The following is a 26,324-nucleotide window of genomic DNA, read 5'->3' as shown; positions in this document are numbered from 1 at the left end:
ATTTAACAATTAACTAAATAATGATATTTGCCTCTTAAATGGTCTTCCTGCCACCTAAATTCTCTCTCTCTCTTTCTCTCCACTCATCACCTGTCTACCCATATATTTATTTCTACTATTTTACATGTTCCTCATTAATTTCTGGCAATACTAAACTGATGCCAAATATTGCCTCCCTTAAGAAACTGATAACCTAGTCCATTTTAATACTGTTCAGTAGAACCTTGCATCTTTCTTCTTTAAAAATCTTTAACATCTTGCAATGGCTTTTAGAAAAGGGTTCAGATTTATCAAAGCTTTTGATGCTCTTTACATTTTGACACAATATATTATTATCATTTGGGGGAAGGGCAGGAGCCAGGGATGATTGATTTCCTACAACATGCAGGGGAGTTCAATATAACAAAATTCTTTGTCCGACTTTTTACATGACTTTCAAATGCCCCACAAAATGTTCAAAAACATGAAAATTTCATCTGAACTCAGAAGTCAACACTATTTTTCACAATATACAAAGCTTTGATTTTATTTATTTTTTGGAATCCTTTTAATATACACTGATGTTGATGCTAATTTCAACCCAACTAAAATCCCTAGCCCAACTGCTAGATCCATCTTCCATTTTTAAACTTTAAGAAGTAGAACAGGTGAATGAAGAGCATTGTGCTAAAAACAGTGGGCATTCCCACATGGTTGCCTTCTCAACAGTTTTTTAGAGTATGAGTGTGTGTGTTTGTGTGTGTGTTTGTGTGAAGGTGACATTTGCTGGGATCGGATGCCACCCCATAAAACAGTTGGAGAATAAAATAGAATACAGTTAGCGTCCTGTTCTTGCTCTTCTTACCTCCATTGTTTTGTGACAAACAGTGCCTGCTCCAAATCCCCACTCAGAATTCTTAATTCGGTATCTCAGGAGTGAATTCTGGGCAGTAAAGGGGTTCTTTCCTTAGGAGAAGCTAAGAAAAACAGGTGGAGACAACCTGACCTCAGGCAGGTGTGTCTCTGCCCCTCATTCTCCAAATTCTTGGAACAGTGGTATTCAGCCTACTGCACAGTGAATTATCAATGGGACTTTAAGAAATACTAATGCCTGGGTCCCATTCTAATGGCCTCTGATTTAATTGCTTTAAGGTGTGGCCTGGTGATTCTGAAGTGGTTCTCTCACAACCTAGGACTAGGGAGTTATACCCTAAAGTGTATGTCCTCCAAATGCTGATTCTACTTAGGCTGGTAAACAGTGGAAACTGAAGACTTGACCTGAGATTTTGGGGGTGGGAAAGAGAAAGGATTTTTCTGGTGTTTTAGGCTCTTCAACTTAAGAGTCATCACTCTCCTACTTGCACTGTCAGATACATTGGGCTGACACATTTGAAATACTCATTGCCTGACTGTGGCTAATACTCCTAGAAAAGCGATTTTTAAATTGTATAGCCCATTGGAATCACTTGGACGTCTTTAACTAACACTGACACCTGGCTCCTACTCCTAGACACGCTGATTTAATTTCTATGGAGTGAGACCTGGCTTTGGGATTTTAAAATGTTGTGCAGCTTATTCTAATTAGCAGCAAAGCTTGGGACCCAGTCCCAGTGAAAAAGAGCTCATAGAACAATACAACAGGACATTTAAGGAGCACAGCCATTTCAAAACAATATTCTGTATTATAGATATCCATATAGTAGAAATAGTAAGACAGATTGTGAATTTAAAACTAGGGAAGATATTTGAAAGATAAAAGAAGACGAGAAAAAGGAGCGGGGCTGGGCGAGATGACTCACACCTGTAATCCCACCACTTTGGGAGGCCGAGGCAAGTGGATCACAAGGTCAAGAAATCGAGACCATCCTGGCCAACATGGTGAAACCCCGTCTCTACTAAAAATACAAAAATTCGCTGGGCGTAGTAGTGCACGCCTGTAGTCCCAGCTACTCAGGAGGCTGAGGCAGGAGAAACACTTGAACCTGGGAGGCAGTGGTTGTAGTGAGCTGAGATGGCGCCACTGCACTCCAGCCTGGCAGCAACAGAGCAAGACTCTGTTTCAAAAAAAAAAACAAAAAACGAGTAGATAGCCAAATTCATACCATATAAACATATAAAGGTTTCCAGGTCAGAATACCAACAAAGACAGACAGACATTAGGTTTTTCAACAGTAAATACTACATGCAAGAAGATAACAAAGGGATATTTTATAAGTTCTGAGGGAAAATAATTTAAAATACAGAATTTCCTATCAATTCAAAATGTCTTCCGATATGTCAGCATAATAAAAGTATTCAGAAGGATGGAAAGCCCCAAGAGGTTTGCCATGTAGAGACTCACATAGACAACAGCTTTGGATAAAGCTAGAGGAAAGAATAACACAAGAGATGCTGCAAAAGATATTTGAATAAAAGGCGATTGAATAGATTGACAAAGTTTGCTTTTGTCTTGGCAATTTACTTAAAACCAGATAAAAAGAGGAAAAATATTCATAATCCAGAATTAAAAGTCTAGAAAAAAAAATGTCATGGGATTTTTGTGAAGAACTAAGGAACTTAAGAATTTGCCAATTTCTTGTCATAATAGCGAGTAACTTTTTGTTTTTAGGAGAATGCATTAAAAGGAAATGGAAAAGATAAAAATAAACAAAAAATAAGTTAATGTTGGAGAAATATGTCCAAGTATATCAGTAATAATGATTAATGTAAATAGACTAGCTTCACCCATGTGAAGTCCAATATTGAAAGATTGAGTATTTAAAAAAAGCCAGATACATATTGTTTAAAAAGCATATTTTTATATGCTCACGCCTGTAATCCCAGCACTTTGGGAAGCCGAGGCTGGTTGATCACTTGAGGTCAGGAGTTCAAGACCAGTCTGGCCAACATAGTGAAACCCTGTATCTACTAAAAATACAAAAAATCAGCTGGGTGTGGTGGTGCACACCTCTAATTCCAGCTACTCAGGAGGCTGAGGCAGGAGAATCACATGAGCCTGAGAAGTAGAGGTTGCAGTGAACCGAGATCTCACCATTGCACTCCAGCCAGGGCCACAGTGTGAGATTCCATCTCAAAGAAGAAAGAAAGAAAAAAGCATATGGACTTCATTTATATCCAACATGGAGCAACAGAAACCAGATTTACCCTTATATCTGAAACAAGTGAAAAATTGGATACATATAGGAAAGAACAGTTTCAAGGCATTGGCATCAAACAACTGTGATTCCTGGCAGATAGGAAACAAATGAGGTAAACCCTCTGATCTTCCTCAAGAGAGAACTTCCAGGCCATCAGAAGGGGAGACCCAGGTGAAGACAGGTGGACTCTCTGAGTGAAGGAGATGAAGCTAAGAATCTAGGAAGAAGAATGCAGCTAAGGTTAAATAGCAGCTCTAGCACCAGAGGAGATATAGCCACACAGAGCAAATTACTGATCAGGGCAAGTATTTGAAGGAAAAAAACACAATCATAATTGACGGAAAATAAACTACCCCAAATGATTAAAGGGAACAGGACTCAGCACTCACCCAGAATGGGGGATAGTGCTTGTCCCCCATGAGGCAGACTGGAAAATCACACACTTCACAGGGCTTTGGGTAAGGGATCTTGTCTTAACAGTGGGGAGTAATTAACCCTAGAGTGAACATGGTGCTGTTCTTGCTTAATAAGTCTTAAAAGCAGGACACCAAAGGGTCAAACTGTTTCAAGTAGCTGACTTGCATCTCAGAAAAAGCTCATGATACTTTTAGAATACAAAATATTCAACATCCAACAAGGTAAAATTAACAATTCCTGGCATCTAATAAAAAATTACTAGGCATAAAATAGTGGAAAAAATACAGCTCATATTGTGGAGAAAAAACAGTTGATTAAACTTGATCAATCAATCAGAACTGATAAATCAATCAGAATAGATAAAGATGTAGTGATTACCAGACAAGAACATTAAAATACTTAAACTCTACCTGCTAAAACAACAAAAGAAAGATTGAACATGATATGAAGAGAATTGGAAGATAGAACCAAATAGAACTTTCAGGGATGAAAACTACAGTGTCAGAGATGAAAAGCACACTAAATGGTATTAATAGCAGACAAAGCACTGAGAAAAAAACAAGTTTAGTGAATTTATAGGCTTAGCAACATAAATTATCCAAAGTGAAAGAAGTAGAAAAAAAGACTTAAAAGGAAAATGAGCAATGTGTTAATTAGCTGTGAGACAATTTCAAGTTTTCTAATGCATGTGTAATTGTAGTCTCCAAAGGAGCAGGAGCAGAAAAATAGTTGAAGAAATAATGTAAAAAATGTTCCAAATCTGATGAAAGCTGCAAACCCACAAGTTCAAAGAAAAGCAATGAACTTGAAGTATAAGAGACATAAACCTGGTAAGGTGTGGTGGCTCACACCTGTAATCCCAGCACTTTGGGAGGCTGAGGTAGGCAGATCATTTGAGGTCAGGGGTTCGAGACTAGACTGACTAACATAGTGAAACCCTGTCTCTACTAAAATACAAAAATTAGCCAGGCACAGTGGCAGGCACCTGTAAGCTCAGCTACTTGGGAAGCTGGCAGGAGAATCGCTTGAACCCAGGAGGCAGAGGTGGCAGTGAGCCGAGATTGTGCCACTGCACCCCAGCCTCGGCGACAGAGTGAGACTCTATCTCAAAAAAAAAAAAAGACAGAAAAAGAAAAAAAAGAAACATAAACCTACATATAGTCAACTTTCTTAAAATAAGTGATGAAGAGAAAATCTTAAAAGAAGTCAGAGAAAAGACATTACAACTGAGGAGCAAAGATAAGGATAATAGGAGACTTTGCACTGGAAAATCTGAGAGAATAGTAGAGCAGCATCTTTAAAGAATTATGGGAAAAAATAAACTTGTGCACTAGGTGTTCTATGATTAACAAAAATATATTTCAAAAATAATGTGAAAATAGAGATTTTTCGGGTTAGGCACAAGAATGAAGAAAACCACAAATAACACTGAGGGTTCACGTAAAATAATTTTTCTTCTCATCAAAATCTTTTCAAAAGATAATTGATGGTTTAAAAAGTTATACAGTGCTTTTGGGGGGTTTACAACATATCCATAATTAAAATACATATTATCAATTGCATAAAGATGGAGAGGGAATGCACAGAAATATAAGAACATAAGAGTGTTATATGTGAAGTGGTGAAATATTGCTAGAAGTAGGCTGTAATAAAATAGAAAAAGGCTCAGCTAAAACATAACAACAATCAAAGGTTGGAAATAAGGTCAATTAAGAAAAGCAGGTGTCGGTATGTTAGGATTAGATAAAATAACATTTAATCATTAGAGACAGAGAGGAGCACTCCATAATGATACAGGCTTTTAAAACATGCTTACACTTAATACAATAGCTTTCAATTATATGAAGCAAAAGTTCATAAAAATGCTATATAAATAAACTGATAAATTCAACATCAAAATGAGAAATTTTAATACACCTCTGTAATTTTTAGTTGGTCAAAGTGAAGAAGATAAAAGCCAGTATATAAAAAAGATGAAAATAAAATCAACAAAGTTGACTTAATCAACACGCATAGAATTCTGCATATCACAACTGCAGAGTTCTGTTGAAGACACAGAAAGCATATAATAGGCCCTTAAAAAGCCATGCTCTTTCATAAGACTGTTAAAAGTTGGTAACCAAAACAATAAATTACTAGAAATTAAGAACATTTCAAGAATTTTCTAAGCATGTAGCTTTGGTGCAAATAAAAGCATATTTTGTTTGAAATTTTATAAACAGTGTCTCACTGTTTTGGAAAATGATGTCACAATGTCACATTAACTATGTTAACGGTATGTGAATTGGAGTGAGGAAAGTGAGGCAACAAAAGTACAAAATTCAAAAAATCAACCACCTGTGGAGTCATGTAAATATCTCTTTACATATTTTCGTCCCACGAGCTTCATATGTTCACCCTAGTTCTGGCCCTAGTATCTGAGTCATCTCAACATGTTACTTGTATTAGTCTACATTGGTAGCTATTGTATATAAATATGTTAAATGGGAGATTAGTGGCTCATTTTTAACAGATTTAGAATATCCTTAAATTAACAGTGAAACAGCAAAGTCAGGGATGCTATTACATCTCACTAGTAAAGGTAACTTTGAAAATACTTCATATTTTCCAACCTACATACTTTATTATTTATTCTGGAATCCATTCATAAATTAAGCTGCTGTGAAAGAGCACAGTAAAATTATTTATATAATTTTGGGTTGGTAATCTTTTTCAAACTGACTCAGATAAATGTCCTGGAGGATAATTTTACAATTTCTCTATAGTTTCATATTTTATAGTTGGGTTGTTTATATATTTTATGTTTCCTCTTAATCTATCCTTTATTCCCCATCTTCAATAGATACACTTCAAGTTTTAAGCACCAACGCCTAATATATGCTTTGACAAGTAGTAGGCTTCGCCGAGATGAGGTGTGCCTTCTGTCATGATACGTTACTGTCTCATTCCAGGCGGTGATATAAGGAATTATTTGGACTTCACAAATCTCAGTTCATTTGTGAGGGTATTATATTTCCTTTTCCTCCCCTATGTCAGTTTGTCATTTGTCTTGACTTATCATCCCTACTTCAATTAAGGTTATGTCCCTCTTTCTTTTATCATAGAAGTCATACTAGTCTGTTTTACTTACTGCATCCATTTTTTTTTTATTGCTGCTGTGACAAACCTTCACAAACTTGGCTTAAAACAACAAATATTTATTACCTGATAGTTCTAGGTCTTACTGGCCTAAAATCAAGCTTTTGACAGGACAGTGTTCCTGTCTAGAGGCTCTAGGGATGAATCTGTTTCCTTGTGTTTCCTCTAGAGGCTGCCAGCATTCCTTAATGTGTGGCCTCCTCCAGCCATAAAGCCAGCAAAGGTGAGTCATGCCCCTCTCTCATCGGCAGCTCTCTCACCTGGCTTCTCTCTCCACGTTTCTTTCTCTGGCTCTGACTCTCCCTTACACTTTTAATGACCCTTGTAATTACATGGGGCCTACCCAGACAATCCAGGAGAATCTTTCTTTTTAAGGTTAGCCAATTAACAATCTTAATTCCATCTGTGCAACCTTAAATTCTCTTTTTCAGGTAACATAATATATTCACACAGTCCAAGGATTAGGATGTGGACATTTTTTGTTGGGGGCATTATTCTGCCTGCAATACATTTTTTCTAGCACCAGTGGTCGTTCTAGTGTTCATGCTTATGTTTGCTATTTCATTTTGCTAAGGCTTCTACAAAATGTGTTCACCTCACTTTACTTGTCACATATTGTATCTTATTCATTTCCGGCAGGTACATGCATTTGAAACTGTTATACATCTTCTGGTATACGCAAGTCCTTGCATGATGAAATGTCAATTATTTTAAATTATTTTCCAATTAGGCTCTAAAATTGTGTGGTTAGGGCATCCTCCCTCCCTCTCTTCTTCCCTCCCTCGGTTCCTTCCTTGAAATTATGTGTGTTAGTAGGTTACATTAATCATCAGTTTTATTCCAGGGTCATAAAAGGAGTGTAACAAAATAAGCATAATAAAAAAGGAGAGTTGGATATTTTATGACTGAGAGGTACATTAGTAGAAGCCGAAAGTTGACTTTTTGGAGTACAAGAGAAGCCTCTTCATGGAAAATGGAAGTGCTCTGTTCATAAAAAAATGTGCAAACACTACCTACCCCCACCTCCAAATACTTTGGCGATTCAGGCAAACCCAGAGCTACTGTCAGTGGAAATATTGACCTTAGTATGTCATTTAATTATCTTAGTTTTATCAAGAACCTTGCAGACCTGTGAGCAGAATGTGAAATAGAGCTTGCCTAATATAGTTTGATAAGAGCTCCACAGAGTAAGAGTGGAACTATTAATCAAATTCCTGGACAATAAAAATGGTCTATTTTAAAAGTTTTTCTGAATAAAAATTAAAAATTTGTGTTAATTTTATTTTGGTTACTAAATGATAATGGGCATACCTTTTCAAAATTAAAATAAAGATTACATTCTTCTTGTGACACTTTTAATTTCTGCTTAGATGATTTATAATGAAATTCATCATCAAAAGATTCTTTGATTTTATGATGGTAGTTTACATATCAATTAGAAACTGTGCCCAGTTTCAGGCTGGGCACAGTGGCTCACACAGGTAATCCCAGCACTTTGGGAGGCTGAGGTTGGTGGATCATTTGAGGTCAGGAGTTTGAGACCAGGCTGACCAACATGATGAAACCTCGCCTCTACTGAAAATACAAAAATTAGCCAGGTGTAGTGGCTCTTGCCTGTAGTCCTAGCTAATTGGGAGGCGGAGGCAAAAGAATTGCTTGAACCCGGGAAGCGGAAGCTGCAGTGAGCCGAGATCACACCACTGTACTCTGGCCTAGGTCACAGAGCAAGACTCTGTCTCAAAAAAAAAAAAAAAAGAAAGTTTTAGGTTTAATTTTTTTTTTTTAATTCTCTACATTTTCCAATGGAGTAATTATATCCCTGAGTTACAAATCAAATACTAGCCTCCACTGGATTTCTTGGCTCTCTTTGTAAAGACAATAGAGCAACTCATTATTCTGTTTCAGAATTTTCCTCCCAACTTTTACCCTTCTCTAGCTATGTAGTGATGGGTGGAAAGGTGGTGGCAGGAGAGGGTAGGCACAATTTCCCAATTCCTAAAATTCTTATTCACTTCATTACTGTTTCACAGTTGCTTCATTGCAGGCACAAGCTACAGAAAGAATACACTACAGGATCCAGAAAGAGTTAAATAAAGATAATTGTGGAAATTGTATCCTTTAAATATCTTCAGGGAGAGGTATCCTTAGCAATTTCCTCCTTCTATAGGCAAATTGTGGCTGGGTAGGTGGTGGCCTTCTGCTTCCAAGAAACTGGCAGTCAACAACTCAAATTGCCTAATTTCCCATACACAAGTCCCAGCAAGAGTCTAGACAGATTCAGTCATGCACTTCATCTTCCTGCCTTCTTCCTGATTTAGGCAATAGTAATTACAGATCACTACTGCCAATTATTTTTTGTCAGACATGACGCTTTTTACATTATTTCATCTAATGCTCACAGAACCTCTATGTGGTTAGAAATACTATTATTTTACAAATGAAATAAAGCAAAATACAGTGAGGGATGTACGTAACTCTCTCAAGATAACACAGTAAAGAGTGTTATTGTTTGGCTGTGTCCCCACCCACATCTCATCTTGAATTATAGCTCCCATAATTCCACATGTTGTGGGAGGGACCTGGTCAGAAATAATTAGATCATGGGGGCGGTCTCCCCCATACTGTTCTTGTGGTAGTGAATAAGTCTCAGAATATCTGATTGTTTTATAGGGGGTTTCCTCTTTTGCTTGGTTCTCATCTTCTCTCTTTTCTGCTCCATGTAAGATGTGCCTTTCACCTTCCACCATGCTTGTGAGGCCTTTCCAGTCATGTGGAATCGTGAGCTCACTAAACCTCTTTTTCTTTATAAATGACCCTGTCTGGGGTATGTCTTTATCAGCAGCATGAAAATGGACTAATATAAATGGCAAGTCCCATGAATGAACTCTAGTCTGTTTAACATCAGTTTGCATTATTCAGCAAAATAATTCAGTCACTTAATATGTGTCAAGCAGTGAGTTAGGGATTGAAAATGCAATGATTAACCAGACAGAGAAAATACCTGTCTCCTGGGAGGTTAAATTTTACTGAAGGAAATAGAGGGAAGCAAGGAAATAAAGTAGTTACAATATGTAATAATTTTGATGAAGAAATGGCATAAGGATCCCCAGGAGGGCAGAAGGTATTTCAAGTAGAAAGTTCAAGGAAGGTGTGTGTCTCTGAGTAAGGACCATTTAAGCTAAGTCTTTCAGAAGACAAAGATGTGGCCTGGAGAGGCTGGTGGGGGCAGAGAGAGCTGGTGGATGCACACCAGCCAGTGTAGAGAATGACTCACAAGCAATTTGGTGAAGACTGAAGGGTTCATAAAAGTAAAGCATTTTTTGGAGTGTAATTTGGCAATAGCAATCTATATTTTAAGTATATTTAAATGTTTTTTGGGTGCAGCAATTTCTTTTCTTGTGGGCTTTAAAGTAAATGCTGCATATGTGAACTAAGCCACATAGTCAGGTAGACTTTCCCTCTCCTAATGGTCAGGAGGACATGGGATCTGAGGTTTTTCTTGATTTTTTTTTTTTTTTTAATAATCTTTTCTTTTCCTTCTTCTTTTTTTTTAATCTTTGGGGCTGTAAGTTATAATGTTCCTTTTAGGCATTTTTTTTTCCTACCCTGCAGGCAATCACCTGATAGAAAGCTTTCCTGGATTAGTAACAGGAAAATAATGTACAGCAAAGCTGACACACCACATGCCGGGCTGTACTGAAGGCACAATCATAATTTTTAATAACAAAATTTATTTCGGTAAAATAATTTCTTCCCAGCTGTCCTAACAGATACTAATGTAAAATGCTCCCTTGGGACAGGATAGTGGAGAGAAGTCATCCCAGTTCCAGGGGGGCATGACCTTGGCACAGAACCTCTGAGCACTAACACACAGTAGTAGTAAGATTGCAGCGACACCAGTAAAACCTGCTCTGTAGGACTGCACCGGGCTAGATTTTTTTTATTTGTGATTTTGTTTTCCTGTAAATCACTTCTAAGTTTCTGTTTCTCAAGTCTGGAAGCAGCAGGAGTGTAATTTTGGCAGAACTTTTCCCAGTCATTATCTAGTGGTTTATTGTTTATTAGAGTGTGGCGGTGAGTTACAATAAAGAGATTGGCCCTATAGGTTAAGACTGGGCACATTTCTATTTACAGTCTGACCAGGTCTTCACACTCTAGGCAAAATGAAAGGGTTAAACCAGCTATCCAGATAATTCAGGCCAAAAGGTAAACACAAAGAGAGGATGATTTAGCGCTGCCCCACCTCCTGCTTATGCTACTGAGGTAACAGCAACAGTGTTCCGTTTTGGTTTGGCGATGGAAACCTGAGTTCTCCTGGCTGTGACTTGTGTTGGGAATGTAGAATGTAGACTCTGTCCAGCTCAGTAGGCTGTGATACAGAGAATACATGAGGTTAACTTGGGCCCAGAGATAGACATGATCCAATTCCTGGTTCAAAACTTACCCCTGTGGCCTTGCTTCTTTTCCTTTTGTATGCTCCTACATCTCTAGTAAAGCTGGTCATCAATATATTTAGTTCTATTAAAAATTCTCTAGGTTCAGTTCATGTGGTCATGTTGGGTACACTGTGACATATATTTGCATGGATTTGATGTCCCTCCCTTCTCTTCCCCCTTCCTTCCTCCCTTATTTTTTTCTTCCTTTCTTCCTCCCTCCCCTCCTCACTTCCTTCTTTCCTTCCTTTCTTCCTCATTTATTTAGTGTCTATAACCATAAACCATGCTACATATTAGAGAAACAAAGCAAAACAAAGCATAATTCATATTCTAATAAACTCACAGTGCAGTTATTGGGGAAAAAGACAAATAAAGAAAGAATTATAATATTTTGACAAAAATATACATTAGAAGATACTGGAAAAGAATTCATGAAAACAACTTAGTTGTTTTTAGTTTTATAGGAAGTGAACCTGATATACAACTATTGGTGGTCTAGAAATACAGATGAACCAGATAAAATAATCTTGAAAAAAAGGTTTAATCTATCTTTCTCACTGAAAGTCCATAGCAATATGGAGCATACTTATTTCTTCTTTGAATGATATACATTTCCTAACACATAATAGATGCCTAATTAAAATGTTTAAAAGAAAGGAGACATAAATGTTACAATTTTAAAAAGTAATGATTTGGTTGGGGACAGTGCCTTGTGCCTGTAATCTCAACACTTTGGGAGGCTGAGGTGGGAGGATCTCTTGATCCCAGAAGTTTGAGACCAGACTGGACAACAAAGTGAGACCTCGTGTCTACAAAAAATAAAAGAATAAAAATAAGAAGTAGCCAGGCACAGTGGCTCATTCTTGCGTCCCAGGTACTCAGGAAATGGAGGCAGGAGGATTACTCTAGCCTGGGAATTGGAGGCTGTGGTAAGCTAAGATCATGTCACTGCGATCCAGCCTAGGTGACAGAGCAAGGCCCTAGCTTTAAAAAAAAAAAAAAGAAAGAAATGATTCTTTTTTGTAGGGAGTATTTAGAAAACATTTTATTCCATGCTTTTCTGTATTACTAAAGACAAAATGAATATAATTTACCTTTGCTTTGAGAACTTAATCATTATTATGAGCAACAATTACTTGAGTGAACTTTAGGTGTTCAGGCAGAGGAAGATATAGGGTATAGGCCCAGTGGGTACCAACATGAACAAGTGCATCATATTGTTTCTTGAAATGATCTGGATTGTTGAATGCTTGCTTTCAGTTTGTTTTTATTGGCTAGTTTTCTTTCTCACATATGTGGAAGAAAACCAATGTATTGCTTGGTCCCCAGGGAAGTATAATGTGGCTACTCTTTCCCAATGTAAATCATGGAATAAAAATACACAGCCTTCTCTCAAATTATTTTCTTGCCCTCCAGAAAAATTTTTCTCTCTCATAGCCAGCTGATTTCTCAGTAGCGTTCAGATCATTATCTCTTTTTCCAAACTGTCACTATTAACATAGCAACCTCAATATATTTTACATTATATTTACACTAACATTTGTTGAACAAATATTTATTGAACACCTGCTATGCATCATTGTTCTATGAGTTGAAGGTGCATCAATGAGCAAAAGTCAGAATCCCTAACTTCACAGAGTTTATGATCCAGTACATAGAACCAAAGTGTCTCTCTCACTATCAAGAGTTTGTTTTAGTGTAATTGGTAGGGCCCTTCCTTCCTTCCTTCCTTCCTTCCTTCCTTCCTTCCTTCCTTCCTTCCACTGCCTTCCCTCCGCCTGCCCTTTCTCCCTCCCCTCTCCCTCTACTCCCTCCCCTCTCCTGTCCCCTCCCCTCCTCTCTCCTCTCTTTTGAGATGGAGTTTTGCTCTTGTCACCCAGGCTGGAGTGCAATGGCACAATCTTGGCTCACTGCAACCTCCATCTTCTGAGTTCAAGTGATTCTCCTGCCTCAGCCTCCTGAGTAGCAGGGATTACAGGTGCCTGCCACCATGCCCAGCTAATTTTTGTATTTTTAGTAGAGACAGGGTTTCACCATGTTGGCCAGGCTGGTCTTGAATTCCTGATCTCAAGTGATCCTCCTGCCTCAGCCTCCCAAAGTGCTGGGATTACAGGCATGAGCCATTGCACCCTGCCCCAGGGCTTTTTCAAAGTGTATTTCATAATAACAAGAATGCCTATTCATTAAGGATTTTATAATATTTTACAGTTGACAATGCTCTTTTAGAGAATACAATTTCATTGGAATTTCACAGTAACTTGTAAGATACATAGGATAGGTATTATTATTGTTTCTGTAGTGTGCAGATGCAGAACTTGGGTTTAGACAGAGTACATTACTTCTCAAGATCCCACAGGCATAAGTAGGAGAGCTGATGCTTGAGTCTAGAATATTTAAACATTCCCAAACTGCCTTAGTACTTTTTAGCTTGGAAAATATTTTTATATTTATTATTTAATTAGTTCTTCAAAATGATCTTAGTGGTAATTACTGATTTCTCTCTAATCTTTGTACCTGATGATGTGGAACTGTTGCATTATCTGCCCAGATTTATCTAGCTGGTAATGGTAGAACTAAAAATCCAACTATGTTCATCAAAAAAATCAACTGTGGATGCTGAACATAAATATTTTCTTTAATCTATATTCTTATAGGAGAATGGAATTAAAAAAATTATTGTAAATATAATAGATTTTTAAATGCTTTATAAATTAATTTCCCATGAAGTTAATTTTTCTCATAACATTATATATTCTAAATAACACCCAGGTATACAGTTTGAACATGAGGTGACAGTGGCAGGGAGTAAAATCATGAAACAATTGCCTGACACATTCTGCTTTTCAGAGTATGTCCTACAATTTTCTTAAGTCAACCTGTCATTTAGACAAGATTTAAAAAAGCACATTTCAGGTTCCAAAATAAGGTTAAAACAACTAGAAAAACAAAACAAAACAGAACTCTAGCACCCCGCCATTAGCACATACCTTGTAAATATAGAGCTGGAAATGTACATTATTTTTGACGGATAGAGCTTTCAATAGTGAGAGTTGTATTACATAAAAGACAGCAGGAATGGTATATGCAAAAGCTGTTAAGGTCTCCCTTTTCTTCTTAAACTCAGCAGTTTCTGATTATTACTATTTGGCAAGCAGGAGTAAATTGGACCACAATTTCAACAGCCTCGTAGAAATATTCCAGGAGACAGTGTTGATAAATGAGTTCTAGAATGTCACGTAATTTTCCTGCAGCTTCATTGTTTGATGACTGACTTTTCATGGACACATTCTACCCACAGGTTTCATGGCCTGCTGCCAAATGTGAAAGCTGTTTGTCAGAAATCAACAGGTTCAAGTGGCCCATCAATAGCTTCTGCCTTATTGTTAATAGGAAACACTTTGTATAGGAATCTGCTTTCTAGAGAACTCATTGCTATCCCTTTTGTATACATCTGAACCTTGTCCTGGCTATTAATATGACATCCTTTGCCAGGGGATTCCCCAGTGAAGGGTGCTCTGCCCAGTACTGCTTGGGATAATCACGATGACAACCCCTCTAATACAGCAATGACCGCAAATCTCCTGTGGCCAATAGGATTCAGAGTGTCTTCCACCAAAAGCCTGAGCTAAATATAGCCTAAACATATCTTTTTGTATTTTGTTCTATGGGGTCATTGAGGTATTTAGGGTAAGAGATAGCTAAGAAATTATCATATGTTGTGAACCTATTATGTAGCAGACACTGAGGTGCTTTCCATATGCTATCTTATTTAACTGTTACACAAAAACTATAAATTATATGTTATCCCAATTTTACAGACGAGCAATCTGTTAAGAAAGATGATGTTTGCTGAAAGTCAAATAACAGAGGTAGGATTTCAAATTTAGTTGTATCTCACTCTCAAGATCATGCTCTTTCTGCTTAGCATGTGGCTAAGTGGGCTTAATTTGTGCTGAGACCAAATGACAGTGAAAGAATTTTTCTTCTGATAGGCAAACTGACAAATCATATTTATTTCTTTAAAAGTCTTTTACTTCCCATGACTCTGTTTTTTTGTTTATTTTCTATTGGTGAGAATAGAACATGTCCAGTCAAAAGTAAGTCTGGTTAAGGTGGGATTTTGAAAGTTGGGTGGAAGTGAAATGCCTGACTAGGTAGTTTTGTCCACTCTGTCCCAAATCTCCATTGTGATAGATAGGCTCTCCTCAGTCTAGGTGTCTGTATGTGACAATAGGTTAGAAAGATTCTTATACTTGAGGCTTTATGAAATTGACCAAAAGAAATTTAAGAGTGACTAGGCAGGGCATGGTGGCTCATGCCTATAATCCTGGTACTTTCAGAGGTCAAGGCAGGCAGGTAGCTTGAGGCCAGGAGTTCGAGACCAGCCTAGCCAACATGACCAAACTCTGTCTCTGCTAAAAAATACAAAATTTAGTTGGGTGTGGTAGCACACACCTGTATTCCTAGCTAGTCAGAAGGCAGAAGGCTGAGGCATGAAAATCACTTGAACTCAGGAGATGGAGGTTGCAGCGAACCAAGATTAAACCACTGTATTCCAGCCAGCCTGGGTAACAGAGTGAGCTCCATCTAAAAAATAAACAAAAAACAAACAAACAAAAAACAAACAAAAAATCCCACAATGACTAACTGCACTTAGGAATGGGGAATACATTCATTTTCTGTATAGATACTAGAGGTCTTCGTAGGGGGTTGTGGGAACAGTTTTCATGTGTAATTGTTCTAAATGCTTTGCAGCCTCATAGTTTTGAGTCTTTTGATTCCTTTGGTGGTATATCCAGGCTTAGCTATCTGGAACTATGTGATACTTAGTTTCAGAACTCTTATTAGCAGGATCTTGGTTCTTGCATCTACAAATAGCTAAAGTTCACTTTAAGTAGAAAGCTTATCAGCAGATTTTTATGGCGACTGTGCCTCCTTCCAATATGCTTCTTGCTTGATTTATTTATTAGCTCTCATCTCTTCTTGGCTTTATCTCTGTCTAAGTAGGAGGTATTTTTTCTCTTTTGATTTGTTTGTTTTATTTTTGGTTAAAGTAACAGAAAACCCAACTCACATTGGCTTAAAAAGTGAAAGTGATCAACGTTTTCATGGTATTGTAGGCTTTAGCTTCTGCTCAATGAAGAATCTGGCTCGATTTCTCTGGTATTCTTTTGGCTCTGGTTTTGCAATTGTAGCTTTGCCCTAAGTCTGGCTTGTCCTATGGGTTATAAAACAGCTGCCAGCATCTTCTGAAGTGACCTGTTTCTCTATTCAGGTTTATAAAAAAGAAAGAGGGAATTGCTTCTCAAGCCATTGAATTGAAGTTCTAAATTTTTCTCTGAAGAAGTCAATCATGGACGCTTGGGGTAAATGAGATTAACCTAACTGATTTATTCTAATCAAGGTGCATCCCTGGAAGAGGTCAACATTCTTTCAACAAATGCAGTTTCTATACAATGGAAAATGACAAAGACTTGTTTGGAAGTAATAAAAATGCCCACCACATTTCACTGAACATAAAATATTAAATTTGCCTTTATTTTTTTCTTGTCTCTTTTCCTACTAGAAATGGAGCAGAGAAAGTTGGAGGAAGGTTATTGGGATCATTTTGAAGAGGGAATCACATTCTCATTGGTAACCATGATGAAAACCTATTTTCTTCCTTGTGTAGGTCTGAGACAGTGTCATAAACTGCTTTCAGCAGTAGTTAGTATGGTCTAGCCAAGTGGTTCTCAATCAGTTCTAATCAGTGGCTCTTTCTCCCAGGCCGGCAGCATCAGCATCTCCTGGAAATGTTTAGAAATGCAAATACTGAAACAGAAACTCTAGGGATGGGGCAAATCTGAGTGTTAATGAACAATGCCGTTGATTCTGATCATGTTGAACTTTAGAAACCACTAGTCTGATGCTTACTTGCACTATTACACTGTGGTTTACATGTGAGTTTGACAGGCTCATTTACTTTCATTTACTTGCTCTTTGAGATGGTGTGTGGCTAGGCAACTCAGCCTCAAATAAATTATTTTCTTACTATATTCTGGTAAATGCCAAAAAACTTTGAATACAACCAACATGAGACAGTCAGTTCTGCTATTATTATTTTTAGAATGGGAATTTGTTTCAATGCAATTAATATATTTGGAAACAGATTTAGCATAAGGCAAATTTTGCATTTATTTGTGCACTATTACATCTGCTAGACCAACTAGGTGAATGCAGGAAATCGTGCACAGCTGAGCTGCATCTCATAGGAACATGCAAAACACACACATACCTCACGAGGACAATCAGTGGCCCACACCCATGCACATCTACTGTTACAACTTCTTGTCCATTTCTACCACTCCAGTATTATTAATACAAGCTGCAATTCTTCCACAAACAAACTTCAGGTGGTTTTCAAGATAAAGTGACATATTTCCTGCAGTATTTATGTATTTCTTAATCATTTAATGAATATAAAACTATGCTACCGTTTATTAGCCACTTCTTTTTAAAAATGTTCCACTGACAAATGTTTTGAGTATTATGCCCCAAAGCCTATGATTTTTACTGTGTTCTTTTGCATTGCACAGAGATTTTTAACAATTCCTATGTTGCATTAAAGCAGAATTCAGGCTAATTTGAGCAAAACTTAGCAACTTACAACTGTTACAATCCTTATTTCAGGGCAAACTTTTCATTTTATAATCACAATTTTTCCTCACGAGTAGTGCGCATATGCGTGCATGTGCGCACACACACACACACACACCCCTAAGATGTTCACCATCACAGAATAATAGCCTTTAAAATGTTTATCAGTTTTCATATTGATATATTTTGCTTGACTCTGTCATTCTAGGCTTTAGGTACTAAAATATATTAGTCTTTTTCAGAAAACATTCCAAGAAAAAGTTGAATTTCCCCCTTAGTTTCCTCTCTCTTTGATAACTGATTATCATAGTAATATACAAATACCTGAAAATTGCCCCAAGTATTCTCTTCTGCTTGGAACACAGATTTTTTGATAAATGCCAAATGATTTTTAGAAAAACATGAGCAGTTTGACATCACAGTAAGATTTAAAAGGAAAGGCTTTTTATTATTATCATCATCATTGCTATTACTATTTCCTTGAATATATATTTATTTGTCTTATTTATCCTTTTCCAAAAGATTTTTGTTCTTATATTTTTAATTAGCTGTTTAAAGAAATCAAGAAATGCTTGTTGATTATAGATCATCCTTATTGTATAAAGTGGGAGAAGTTCTTTGGCAATTAGCTGTGTATATGTGCTGTTCAAACAATTGGCTTAAGTGAGGTTATCCAGAAAGAACCCTTGTATTTCCTTGTTTTTCAGTATATTCTTCACTCCATCACACCTCTTTTTCCAATGGTGCAGTGCTAAGAAAGTACAATCTCTGGAGCAATTAAAGCTCAGTGAGAAAATGCTATCACCTGACGGCCCTATGAAGCATTTAGCAATCAAAGGTGAGTTGTCCAAAATGCATTTACCCTGAACAGGAATACAACGAAACTACTAAGTTTTATCTTTATAATTATTTGTTGCTTACTATTTTGTTGTTTGCTTATGTTCTATTTCCCACATCATTGTTGTCTTAGATTATTTGTCTCGACCTAGACTCTGTTCTCGAAATTGCTCTGTGCAATTAAATGCTTTGTGATCATGATAAAAAGCATCACAATAACTGTTAGACTAGAAGTCTCCATACAAAGCTGTGTCCCATGGAGAACAACTACTGTCACTGAGCAACAGCTAGAGATACTCTACATAGGGAAGGGACTGAAAATCATTCAGTTTAAATCAATCACTTGTGCATATATATCAATAGAGAACACCAGGTTAGTGTTGTGTGTGTGTGTGTGTGTGTGTGTGTGTGTGTGTGTGCGCCTGTAATTCACGGCTTACTCTATAACAGAGGGAATACCAATGAAATTGGGCCGTACGGGAAGATCAGTTAATACATTTGTTAATTGAGGACCTTTTGGTGGCCTTGTTGATCTCCTATGGTTTGATCTCTTAAATCTGTAGTGTTTATTAGACTCACTACAGACTCTCAATAAATCATAAGGCATTTGTATCTATAAATGTATTTTTAAATATCAATTTTTAAATTTTATAGCACTAAAATATTTCAGATAATATTCTCAATTAACTTGCATTAATATTTGCTTAGTTTCTGATAAATTACTGTACAAAATATTCTACATATCAACAAAATACTCTTCCAAAATTAAACTAATAGTATCTGTTAAGACATTCACATTTTTTATTTTTTATTTTTTAAAAATTTATTTATTATACTTTAAGTTCTGGGGTATATTTGCAAATTGTGTAGGTTTGTTACATAGGTATACATGTGCCATGGTGGTGGTTTGCTGCATCCATCACCCTGTCATCTACATTAGGTTATTTCTCCTAATGCTATCCCTCTCCAATCTCTCCACCTCCTGCTATTCCTCCCCTAGCTCCCTAACCCAAAGGCCCCAGTGTGTGATGTTCCCTTCCTGTGTTCACGTGTTCTCATTGTTCAACACCCACTTATGAGTGAGAACATGCAGTGTCTGGTTTTCTGTTCTTGTGTCAGTTTGCTGAGAATGATGGTTTCCAGGTTCATCCATGTCCCTGCAAAGAACATGAGCTCATCCTCTTTTATGGTTGCATAGTATTCCATCACACTTTCTCTATCCAGTCTATCATTGATAGGCATTTGGGTTGGTTCCAAGTCTTTGCTATTGTAAACAGTGCCACAATGAATATATATGTACATGTGTCTTTATAATAGAATGATTTGTAATCCTTTGGATATATACCCAGTAATGGGATTTCTGGGTCAAATGGTATTTCTATTTCTAGATCCTCGAGGAATTGTCACACTGTCTTCCACAATGGTTGAATTAATTTACACTCCCACCAACAGTGTAAAAGCATTCCTATTTCTCCACATCCCCTCCAGCATCTGTTGTCTCCAGATTTTTTAGTGATGACCATTCTAACTGGCATGAGATGGTATCTCAATGTGGTTTTGATTAGCATTTCTCTAATGACCAGTGATGATGAGCTTTTTTCATATATTTGTTGGCTGCATTAATGTCTTCTTTTGAAAAACGTCTGTTCATATTCTTAGCCCACTTTTTGATGGGGTTGTTTGTCTTTTTCTTGTAAATTTGTTTAAGTTCTCCATAGAGTCTGGATATTAGCCATTTGTTAGATGGGTAGATTGCAAAAAATTTTTTCCCATTCTTTTGGCTGCCACTTCACTCTATTGATAGTTTCTTTTGCTGTACAGAAGCTCTGGAGTTTACTTAGATCCCATTTGTCTATTTTGGCTTTTGTTGCCATTGCTTTTGGTGTTTTTGTCATGAAGTCCTTGCCCATACCTGTGTCCTGAATGGTATTATCTAGGTTTTCTTCTAGAGTTTTTATGATGTTATGCCTCATGTTTAAATCTTTAATCCATCTAGGGTTAATTTTTGTATAAGATGTAAGGAAGGGATCCAGTTTCAGCTTTCTGCATATGGCTAGCCTGTTTTTCCAACACCATTTATTAAATAGGGAATCCTTTCCCCATTGCTTGTTTTTGTCTGGTTTGTCAGAGATCAGATGGTTGCAGTTGTATGGCGTTGTTTCTGAGGCCTCTGTTCTGTTCCATTGGTCTATATCTCTGTTTTGGTACCAGTATCATGCTATTTTGATTACAGTAGCCTTGTAATATAGTTTGAAGTCAGGTAGCGTGATGTCTCCAGCATTTTTTTTTTCCTTAGAATTGACTTGGCTATGCGGGCTCTTTTTTGGTTCCATATGTAGTTTAACGTGTTTTTTTCTAATTCTGTGAAGAAAGTCATTGGTAGCTTGATGGGGATAGCATTGAATCTATAATTACTTTGGGCAGTATGGCCATTTTCATGACATTGATTCTTCCTAACCATGAGCTTGGAATGTTTTTCCATCTGTTTGTGTCCTTTCTTATTTCCTTGAGCAGTGGTTTGTAGTTCTCCTTGAAGAGATCCTTCACATCCCTTGTTAGTTGTATTCCTAGGTATTTTATTCTCTTTGTAGTAATTGTGAATAGGAGCTCACTCATGATTTGGCTCTCTGTCTATTATTGGTGTATAGGAATGCTTGCAATTTTTCTTGCAAATGCATGCAATTAATGCTTGCACATTAATTCTGTATCCTGAGACTTTGCTTAAGTTGCTTATCAGCTTAGGGAGATTTTGGGCTGAGACAATGGGGTTTTCTAAATAAACAATCATGTCATTTGCAAACAGGGACAATTTGACAACCTCTCTTCTTATTTGAATATGCTTTATTTTTTTCTCTTGCCTAATGGCCTTAGCCAGAAATTCCAGTGTGACGTTGAATAGGAGTGGTGAGAGAGGGCATCCTTGTCTTGTGCCAGGTTTCAAAGGGAATGCTTCCAGTTTTTTCCCATTCAGGATGATATTGGCTGTGGGTTTGTCATAAACTGCTCTTATTATTTTGAGATACGATCCATCGATGCCTAGTTTATTGAGAGTTTTTTGTACAGAGGGCTGTTTAATTTTGTCAAAGGCCTTCTCTGTGTCTATTGAGATAATCATGTGGTTTTTGTCTTTGGTTCTGTTTATGTGATGGATTTTGTTAATAGATTTGTGGATGTTGAACCAGCCTTGTATCCCTGGGATGTAGCCTACTTGATCATGATGGATAAGCTTTTTGATGCGCTGCTGGATTTGGTTTGCCAGTATTTTAATGAAGATTTTTGCATCAATGTTCATCATGGATATTGGCCTGAAGTTTTCTTTTCTTGCTGAGTCTCTGCTGGGTTTTGGTAGCAGGATGATGTTGTTCTCATAAAATGAGTTAGGGAGGATTCCCTCTTTTTGGATTGTTTGCAATAGCTAGAAGGAATAGTACCAGCTCCTCTTTATACGTCTGGTAGAATTCGACTGTGAACCTGTCTAGTCCTGGATTTTTTTTGATTGGTAGGGTATTAATTGCTGTCTCAACTTCAGAACTTGTTATTGTCTATTCAGGAATTCAACTTCTTCCTGGTTTAGTCTTGGGAGGATGTAAGTGTCCAGGAATTTATCCATTTCTTCTTGATTTACTGGTTTATTTGCATAGAGGTGTTTGTAGTAATCTCTGATGGTAGTTTGCATTTCTGTGGGATCTGTGGTGATATCCCCTTTATCATTTTTTATTGCATCTATTTGAATCTTCTCTCTTTTCTTTTTTATTGGTCTGGCTAGTGGTCTATCTATTTTGTTGATCTTTTCAAAACACTAGCTCCAGAATTTATTGATTTTTTGAAGGGTCTTTTTGTGTCTCTATCTCTTTCAGTTGTGCTTTGATCTTAGTTATTTCTTGCCTTCTGCTAGCTTTTGAATTTGTTTGATCTTCCTCCTCTAGTTCTTTTAATTGTGATGTTAGAGTGTCAATTTTATATCTTTCCTCACTTCTTTTGTGGGCATTTAGTGCTATAAATTCCTCTCTAGACACTGCTTTAAATGTGTCCCAGAGATTGTGATATGCTGTGTCTTCATTCTCATTGGTTTCAAAGAACATCTTTATATCTGCTTTCATTTTATTATTTATCCAGTAGTCATTCAGGAGCAGGTTGTTTAGTTTCCATGTAGTTGTGCAGTTTTGAGTGAGTTTCTTAACCTTGAGATCTAATTTGATTGCACTGTGGGCTCAGAGACTATGTGTTATGATTTCATTCTTCTGCATTTGCTGAGGAGTGCTTTACTTCCAATGATGTGGTCGATTTTAGAATAAGTGCAATGTGATGCTGAGAATAATGTATATTCTGTGGTTTTGTGGTGGAGATTTCTGTAGATGTCTATTAGATCCTCTTGGTCCAGATCTGAGCTGAAGTCCTGGATGTCCTTGTTAATTTTCTGTCTCATTGATCTGTCTAGAACTGACAGTGGGGTCTTAAAGTCTCCCACTATTATTGTGTGGGAGTTGAAGACTCTTTGTAGGTCATTACGAACTTGCTTTATGTTTCTGGGTGCTCTTGTATTGGGTGCATATATATTTAGGATAGTTAGCTCTTCTTGTTGCATTAATCCCTTTACCATTATGTAATGCCCTTCTTTGCCTCTTTTGATCTTTGTTGGTTTAAAAGTCTGTTTTATCAGAGACTAGAATTGCAAACCCCTGCTTTTTTTTTGCTCTCTATTTGCTTGGTAAATCTTCCTCCATCCCTTTATTTTGAGCCTATGTATGTCTTTGCATGTGAGATGGGTTTCCTGAATACAGGACACTGATGGGTCTTGACGTTTTATCCAATTTGCCAATCTGTGTCTTTTGATTGGGGCATTTAGCCCATTTAACATTTAAGGCTAATATTGTTATGTGTGAATTTGATCCTGCCATTTTGATGCTAGCTGGTCGTTTTGCCCATTAGTTGATGCAGTTTCTTCATAGTGTTGATGGTCTTTAAGGTTTGGTATGTTTTTGCAGTGGCTGGTACTGATTGTTCCTTTCCATGTTTAGTGCTTCCTTCAGGACTTTTTTTAAAAAAGAACACTACACAAATGAAGCCAATGAGCCCAAGTCAGTTGACAGAAATAAATATTTGGGACCCCTTCTCTAAATATGTCATAAAAACACCTGAAGAAGATGAGTAGTAATTTGCTTTCTTATTTTTAAAAGATCTGTTACCCAACAAAGTTTTTAATCTTCTACTTGTTACCAAATACAAACCGGACTTTAAAAAGGAGAGGAGGAAAAAACAAAACAAAACAAAACACCAGACACGAAGGGTTCATTCATGAATGTAAACTTTTGGCTTTTTTGGTTTTCATTTCTCTTCTCCTCTTCACTGCTTTTTCTTTTTCTTGTTCTTTTTTTTTGAGACAGGGTCTCACTTTGTTCCCCAAGCTAGACTGCAGGGGAACTATCTTAGCTCACTCACTGCAACCTCCGCCTCCCATGCTCAAGCCATCCTCCCACCTCAACCTCCCAAGTAATTGGGACTAGGTGCAGCCACCATGCCTGGCTAGTTTTTTTTTCTATTTTTAGTAGAGAGGGGGTTTCACCATATTGCCCAGGCTGGTCTCTGGCTCCTGGGCTCAAGTGATCCCACTTCAGCCTTCCAAAGTGCTGGGATTACACCCTGCACCTGGCTAAACTTCTGAAATTAATGAAGTGCTCCTAAATCCTTGATGAATGAACATCTTGAATGACAAATTAATTTTCAAGTGACATATAAACCAACAAGCATTTCTAAATTTCTAAAATTTCCAAATTTGAAGTCTTCCTTCCTTTCTTTCTTCCTTCCTTCCTTTCTTTCTTCTTTCTCTCTTTCTTTCTTTTCCTTCCTTCCTTCTTCCTTTCCTTTACTTTCTTTTCATTTCCTTTCCCCTTTCCCCTTTCCTTTCCTTTCCTATTATTTCTTTTTTGCCAGTCTCAGTTTTTAATTGTGGTGGGCCTCATGAACTGCACACACACACACACACACACACACACACACACACACTCAGACTTCAAATCTTGTTGAAAGCTGCTATGTTGACACTCTGCACATGTTCCTCAAACTTGGTGACCTTCTCCTCCAACAAATCTGTCCCCACCTTGTGGTCCTCCACCATACACTGAATCTGCAGCTTCCGAATACCGTAGGCAACAGGCATCAGCTGGGAGGCCCCGCTCACCAGCCTGTCCATCTGGATGGAGCGCACGCATGCCTCTGGTTGGGCCATGTCTGTCTCATCGTCCCAAGGCTCCACATCCAGTAGGATGGAGGACTTGGGCACTTGCGCGGGCTTCTTGACCTTCTCCGCGTACTGCTGCAGCTGCTCCTCCCGCAGCCGCACTGCCTCCTTGTCCTCCTCTTTATTACTGCTGCCAAACTGGTCAGTGTCATTGTCCTCCTCATCCTCTGCTGGTGTGGATGGCTTCTTGGGTAGAGGGGAGCTCTACTTGGAGCATGGGAGACACGTGCTGGGTCTGCAGGGCTGTGGCCCGGTGGCCCGGTGAGCTCTTCTCCAGCATGTTCTGCCGGGCCTCCAGCTTGGAGACAGCCTGCTGCAGCTCCTGCATTGGCCGCGCAGGCTCTGCTTCTCCACTTCCGAAGGGCGATCCGGATGACGAGCTCGCCGTGGTCTCCACTGGGGCCGCTGAAGGGCCCAGGGGCCAAGCTCTGTCAGGACGGCCGGCCACAGGCCCATTCGTCTGCTCCTAGAATTTCCTTTCTGCATCGTCATGTTTGAATTTGTCACACCAGATCTTCTCATGTACTAGGAAGATGGTAGCCATTTTTCTGACGCCAGCCAAGGACACTGCTACCAGGGAGGAGGAATCCGCGGGCGTGGGATGACTAAGGCGAAGTTATTTTTTCATAATGTACAAAACCGTAAGTCTTCAGAAAGTACCTTTTTTATTTTAAAGAAAATCCTGCAGTTTGAAAATAAAAATTTGTATTTCAGAGAGTTGGTGAGGAAATAATCCATTAAAGACTGCTTTTCTAAACTTAAACTGATGGGAATAAAGTAAAAATTTTTAAAAGACAATGAAAACATCTCATATCTCAACAGGAGTTAGCCTGATGAATACAGCTCATACCAGAAGTCTTTGTTGTCTATTTCTGGCTTCTTCAGGAGCTCAAGGTTTGACCTTGGACAGGTCATTTCATCTCTCAGAGCCTTGTTTCTCCTTTATCAAAGGAAGAGTCTTGTCTGTAAAATCTTTAAAGTTCTTCTGTTTCTAAAATTCAAAATTATTATTCAGATACTCATGGAATAATATTTTAAAAATTATTTAAATGTTTACAGAAAAATGTTTTGAATATTTTTCTATATACTGAGCTACAGTTGAGAAATCTGAGATATCACTTAAATGTACTATTGCTCTAATGACCAGCTACTGCTGGAGAGAGGTACTATTTTTTCTTTAAAACTTGTGTATTCTCCTCAAGTACTGATGGAGGAAAAAGTACATGAATCTTTATAGTAAAACACTGACAATTAGATGTAATTGATCTTAACAGATCTGTAGATAACATGGACCATTATCTACATATCATTTGTTAAATTTAATGCCCTCTAGCGCTCACCTAAACTAATTGTATTGCATATGTGTATATCTCAAGTAAAGTTTATTTCATAGATCAGTGCCTCTGGGCTAGACAGGAAAAGGTCAAAGCTCTTAAATCAGTCCAACGTATGTCAACTAAAAGCCTCAGAACTAGTGGTATTTCTCATTAGTCTTTCAACTGCAGG

General features: G+C 37.7%; 1 pseudogene; it reads right to left on the bottom strand.

Annotated features, from left to right (window-relative positions):
- Positions 1–24,572: 24,572 nt before the first annotated feature.
- Positions 24,573–25,411, bottom strand: LOC108307787 (annotated as a pseudogene).
- Positions 25,412–26,324: the final 913 nt, after the last annotated feature.

The sequence above is a fragment of the Cebus imitator genome, unplaced genomic scaffold, assembly GCF_001604975.1.
Source record: "Cebus imitator isolate Cc_AM_T3 unplaced genomic scaffold, Cebus_imitator-1.0 Scaffold81, whole genome shotgun sequence".
NCBI lineage: Eukaryota > Metazoa > Chordata > Mammalia > Primates > Cebidae > Cebus > Cebus imitator.
The sequence above is the reverse complement of the archived record's forward strand: the minus strand, read 5'-3'. Positions and strand labels throughout refer to the sequence as shown.